Below are 6,567 nucleotides of genomic sequence, written 5' to 3'. Positions count from 1 at the left end.
CCAAGGCATGTCCTTAAAAGTATTAAGAAAGTGGACCTGAAACCAGCCCAGAACAAATGCACTGGAATAACTGTGATCTGCATCACAGCAGCTTTGGAACTCTGTGTGTGTGCATGTGTGCATGTGTGTGTGTGTGTAACCATGTTAGGGGGTGTAGAATACATCCAGAAGTCTGGTCGAAGAGCAGAGGACCCAAAGTCTCCTGAAAGAAAGCACTGTAAATAGTGTGTGGGCTCCTCTAAATACCATGCAAAGCCTCTTGTTGAAGTGAAAGAGCTGGACTTTGAGGTCAATAGAATAATTTTGCTAGCCTCTCTACACTTTAAAGAAATTAACGGAGAGAAAAAATACTTATTTAAATTTATCAGGGAAGTGCTTTTAAGAGACTCAAATAATCCCCTTCAAACCATTCTAAGTTTCAAAAGGACAAGCAAATTGTTAATTGAATGGTTAATTAACATTGATTGCTAGCATATTAGCGTTACATGACTCACATTGAGTAATACGGTAGAGTTGTGTTCTGCTACCATATGTGCACTTTATAGCACATTCAGTCTCCATATATAATCAACACATATGGTTCATTTATACCCATTTTGTAACACTTGGAATATAATTTCCCTATTTTAAATGATTATGGGGGTTTATAGTTCTATCACTACTTCCACTGAATTCAACAATAATTTATTGAGGAAACTATAAATTACTTTGCTAACGACTCTATGAGAGGCATAAAGATGAAATAGATATGGTTCCCCATGCTGCTTAAGGAATTTGGAATCTGAAGGGCAGGTGTTATTATGTGCCTGTATGTTCCTTGTGCTGAGCCAGGCACCAACGATATAGGGAGAAGAGATGGTTTCTGCTCTTAAGCAGTTTAACATTAGTGGGGCATTGGAAGAGCCAGAACAAAATACAAGGATGTTCAAAGGACCAGAGGCAAAAGAGACAAGGTATATTTGCAGAAATGGAAGTGGGTTCAATATGTAGTAAGAATAGAATGCAAAAGGTGAGAGAAATGGCTGCAAATTCAGCCATGGGCCTGACTGCCATAGGCTTCAAATGTCATGAAGTTTGGGAAAGAGTTATGGATAGTCATTGATGGGTTTTATACTGGGGAATGACACAGGGACCTTTTTGTTTTAGGAGAATTATTCTGGTAGTGGCAGAGGGGATAGAGACACGGGGATTTGAGGGAGAGCAGGTCCCATTTATTGAGATAATGAATACAATGGGGTGGGGATGAAGGTGAGATTATGAAGTCTTCCTAATAGCTCCCCATTTCTGTCCTTTCTTTGTACACTTCGCTCTATATCCCCAGCCCAGATAATATCATTTCTGCTTCTGTTTGTAGGTTGGTTCCATTATTCCCTCAGTATAACAAAATTATCCTTGCCATATTCCATATTATGAAGTCCAAATCTTGAAGGAAGCTGGTCTAACTGACTAAATTAACATCTTGGTATGAGCTCCAGAGACATATTTCCAATGGCGTGTTATTGCCTAGCTATCCCAGAGGCTGCCTTGAATTTAAAATGGCCAACTACTGATCCGTGTTTTTGTGGATTTACTAAATTCCAGGCACTGTGCTAAGCAATTGATATTCATTGTTTCATTGAAAGAACATGTTGAATCTGAAAAGGAACTAGGTGTAGTGGGACTCCCTAGTTCCTGCAGCTAAGCTGTCCCAATTCCAGGGCTAGTATATCATTATCATAAACTTTAAACTTCTTTCTCTTAAGTTTTCATGATGGTTAATTTCACATGTCAACTTCGCTCCGCTATAGTACCCAGTAAGTTAATCAAACATGAATCTAGGTGTTGCTGTGAAGATGTTTGTAGATGTGACTAACACATCTACAGGATGTGTTAAAGCAGAAGGAAAGCCGATTACCTTGGATAATGTGTGTCAGCCTCATCCAATCCAAGTCCTTATGAGCAAAAAGTTGAATTTTCTTGAAGAATAAGGAATTACGCCTCAAGACTATAATATAGAACTCCTGCCTCGGTTTCCAGCCTGCCGGCCTGCCCTGCAAGTCTCAGACACAAGATGGCAACGTCAATTCTTGCCTGAGTGTCCAGCCTGCTGGTCTGCCCTACAGATTTTGAAACTCCAGCCCCCACAATTACCTGAGCCAATTCCTTACAATAAATCATATATTCTCCTATTGGTTCTGTTTCTCTGGGGAACCCTGATTGTATAGTCTGCTTTTTGTTTCACTTTAGCTGTTTAGTCCCAAGGATTTTGTCCCTAAGTAGGAGGGTGAGGAATGAAGATGGGACAGATGCTCCACCTAGTCCAAACCCAGGTGGCCGTGGGACCCAAAGATTGAAAAGTTTTGGAATTCATTTCTCCTGACAGTCATCCCTGTTCTTTTTGATTCCTGGATCTTCTCATTTCTTTTATTACGTGGCCTATCTCATGTCCTCCCATTGGACCTAACTCTTCATGGGAAATACAAATCCATTTTCATGTGCTAAGTGCATTATATATTTTCATATGCTATTTGTAAAGTTGTCATTAAACAAAGAATAAAATGAGTTTAGATAGCTTAGATATTAATATAGAAAACAAGTAGCTTTTTATCTTTTTTGCATCATATACTGCTTACATTCCTAGGATTCTAAACGGCAGGTATTCAGTGTTCCAATTTCCACAGGTGACTTTTTTTTTTTAATTTAGTGTTTTATTTGTAAAGTAAAAGATTCACAACCATCCCTGAATAAAAATCATTGAGGCATTTTTTTTCCCGTATAAGTTCCATCTCATTGCTACTTTCAGAAGCAGGGAAAACCTTTTATATTCACTGAAACACTGTGGGTAATGATCCTTAAAAATTTTACCCATTCTCTCTAATTAGTGCCTCCCCAGGGAGGAAGTGGAGATGGTGGGGGAAAAATTGACTATATAGATATTCTATTGATTAATGCTGCTGCAACAGGAACAGACAACAGGAAGATAATTTTTAAATTACTAAATTAGTTAAATATAAAGCAATCAATGGACTCATTCTAGTGAAAGGCAGCATAACCGCTGCTCTTCATAAATGATTCAGAATGCCTTTATCAGTATTGGTATACTTGTGGACTTATACAGCATATTTCAGTGGCAAGAGGCATAAAGGAAAGGAAAGAGTTTTGAGTTCTAATCCTGGTTCTTCCAAGAGCTTTGGACACTGATTCCACGTGCACTTCAGAAAATTGTTATGGTAAATGACACTTTTAAAGATCTTAAAAATACAGTGGTAGGTGTAATATTGAAACATAGAATTGAAGAAGTTGAAAGCTTTACTATTAGGAGATTGTATGGTATAAGGTGCAACTCTGAACCCTACTCCCTGCCCCTTCTCACTATTTTATGGAAATAATGACCCTTTCTGAGAACTTAAATGTAAAACTCCATGCAGTAGAGCAGAGCAGAGCTTTGTAAAGTCAATTTCAGGGAAAAAATTGGCCTATATTTAAGGCATCCATTTAAGAAGCCTTGATTGTTAACATTTGAAAGCTATTAAAATTTTTCAAATAAAAGTATTATAATCCAAAGAGGTTTAAGTTTTTTCTGTTTTGTTTTTTGAGCTTAACACTATTAAAAAAAAATTCCTTAAGCTAAAATGTCATCACAGCTCGCTTCATGGGCGTGTGACCTGTGCCATTGGATGGGCTCAGTCTTTTGCTCAGAAGAGCCCCACACTTGGTTTATCGCTCTGCTGAGAACATCTTGAAATTCTTAATAATTTTATCTTTCAATGTGTGGTTTGTAAGTGAAGTCCAATGGGACAACGGAGCATGTGCTTCAGTAGAGGAGATACATTTCTAGCAAAGTGTGTGTCTGCCATTCTTTGTTGTCCCATTCGTGTAGAGTGTTTGTGATGCCCCAGGAGCACAGAATTCTTGTGGATTTAGGATGCGTAGAAGTTCAGAGAGACTCAAAGCAGGTACAAGGTAAGCATGTTACATCAACAACTGAGTAAGTGGGGCCACTAAAAGTCCCAGGAGGCCATGCTTTCTATTTGAACCAGAACTTGCTTCAAATGCAGAAAGAAGGCAATAGTATTCTAAGAAACACTAATGACCACGAGACACTGCCATATCCTTTCTTACTTTTGTTACTTTCTTGTATTAGCCAACCACCTATGATAAAAAGGATATAGAAAAAAAGTGTGAGTCCTTCCTCACTTATCAGTAAGCCTGAGGAAGGGTCTTGTTAGAATATGTGCATATCAAGAACTGAAATAAAAGCAGTTGAGTTAGTTCTATGCAGCATTCACATTGTCTGATAAGAGCAAAATACATATGTGTGTACAAACTGAAATACAAGTTGTATAATTTTCGTGATTCTGCATACGCGTTCAATGTTCTTATATTTGCATTTAAAACTGGCATTGCACAATTAAAGATGTAAAGCATAAAATTCAAGCTAATAATAACAATTTCTAATTTTTCTTTACTTAGAATGACATTAAAGAGCAATTTAAAAAAAAGTGACAAATCATAAGAGAGACCACAGAAGAAAGAAAAAAAATTTATTTTTAATACCTTTTATGTCACTTTTTCCCTGCTTTTTGAACAAAGAGTATCCCATTTTCGTTTTGCAGAGTCCTACAAATTATACAGCCAGCCCTGGCAGTCATCAGCTTTTCTCATACCTCCTCACCCTTTGGGCTAATACAGGGCTTATAGTGAAAGTTCTTCTTGGCTTTTGTATGAATTGCCCTCCTGTTGATCTTAGTCTAATCCCCCATTCTGATCCCAAAAGTTCAAGATATTGAGGGTTGCTTTGTTTGATTTTTCTTTCTACCTAAGTATTGGATGCTGCATTTAATTCTTTTAAATTTAATAATGTTCCATTTCCCATTGGTGAAATTGATTTTCTATTAATTAACTGTTATCAAAATAGAATTGAACCCCGAGCTAGCCCTCCTCATTTTGCCAAGATATCTTCACTTCAAAAAGATCTTTTACTCCAATTCAGTGTTCTCTACTGCAAGAGATACTTATTTCTTTCTCTTGCCTTTATCTTTTTTTCTCCTAAGATTCAGGAGAATTTTCTTTATAACATTTTGGATTACTCCAATGACATACATGGTGGCTATTACTTGTCTCATATTCAATCACCAACTAATTATATGCATGAAGTATATAATTCAGCAGCTTTCCAGCTGGGTACATCAGCCTAAGATGCTAATCTCTAAGAAGAACTAATACAGTTTTTCCTGCTGTAGTCCATTTAGTAAAAAACTCCAAAATTATTTCCAAATAATGTTAATAAAATATGTATGTGCCTTTACATTGTAACCAGGTATTGTCTGTTGTCTGCTTACATATATTCTTATCTCTTTTTCTTGTACAAACATTTATTTTTACTTACTGAAAAAGTGAAAAAAGTCCCCACTTATATGAATGTTATTTAGCAGTTTATTAAGTTAGGTAACAGGTGAGAAGTTTGTTAGTGATGAAGCACCAAAGCTAGCTCTTCATAACAGTAACCTTTACTTAACAGACACTCAGAGACTTCTAAACAGCCCAGTTGTACAACCTTGGGCAAACTAAGTTGCTCAGCTAAAGGCTCTGCTTTCCTTATTTGTAAAATGAAGATAATAATAGAACCTAATTTAAACTTTTGTTAGAGGAATGCCTGTCACACCATAAGCACTCAATAAATACCTTTCAGTTCAGCAGTTATTACTATTCTTGGTGTTGTTATTATTGTTGTTGTTGTTATCATTTGTAGCTAATTGCTACACATTTTCCTCTTCTTCCTGGCTAATAGAAGTTGGGTTTGGAATCAGAGCGGTGACGGTGATGTGTTCGCCTCAGGTATCGCCATGTGTTCGCCATGATTAGTCTTAGGCAGTAATAACGATCCTGTTTCTCACTTTTTCTTAATTTCTCAGTATCCCTTGCAGCCATAGGACCAAGTTAGGCCTATAAGATCTAAGCAGAAGTTTACTCATGAGGTTTCTGAGAAGGCATTTAATTACCTGTAAAAACAGACAGATGTGGCTGAAATAGCCCCATAGCCCTTGGCCTCTCCCCTCTGTCTGCCTTCTTTGAATGTGAACCTGATGTAACAGCCATCTTTCGACAAGGCATGAGGACAAAAGCCAACACACTCACCATGGCAAGCAGAGAAATAGAAAGTGTCTGCGTGTCTAATGACATCACTGAGCGGTGAGTCACCTTTTGGGTACATCCTGTGACTGCCAAGGAATACAGAATGGTATCATATTTAATACTTTGGCTACTTCTAATAACTTATTATTCATGATTTTTCAGATAAATAATTTTGCTCTCAGTGTATAATTGCAATAGTGTACGGTGCCTGGGAAATAAAATCTTAAAAATGATTTCAAGGGAAAAAACTGAATTATATCTAGTCTATCTTCTGGCTGAATTTAAATTATTTTCCTGAAAAGTTGGCTGAATACAACCTTTTAGAAGTTTCAAAATGATCCAGCTACTGTCTGCTCATTGCTGGGTCTGCAGAAAAAGTCACTTAATTTAGATGATTACACATTATTTTAAAGAATGGTCTTCAAAATATAGAGCAGTGGTTCCCAACTGAGA

The sequence above is a fragment of the Diceros bicornis genome, chromosome 14, assembly GCF_020826845.1.
Source record: "Diceros bicornis minor isolate mBicDic1 chromosome 14, mDicBic1.mat.cur, whole genome shotgun sequence".
NCBI classification, from domain to species: Eukaryota; Metazoa; Chordata; class Mammalia; order Perissodactyla; family Rhinocerotidae; genus Diceros; species Diceros bicornis.
Note: the sequence above shows the minus strand (reverse complement) of the source record.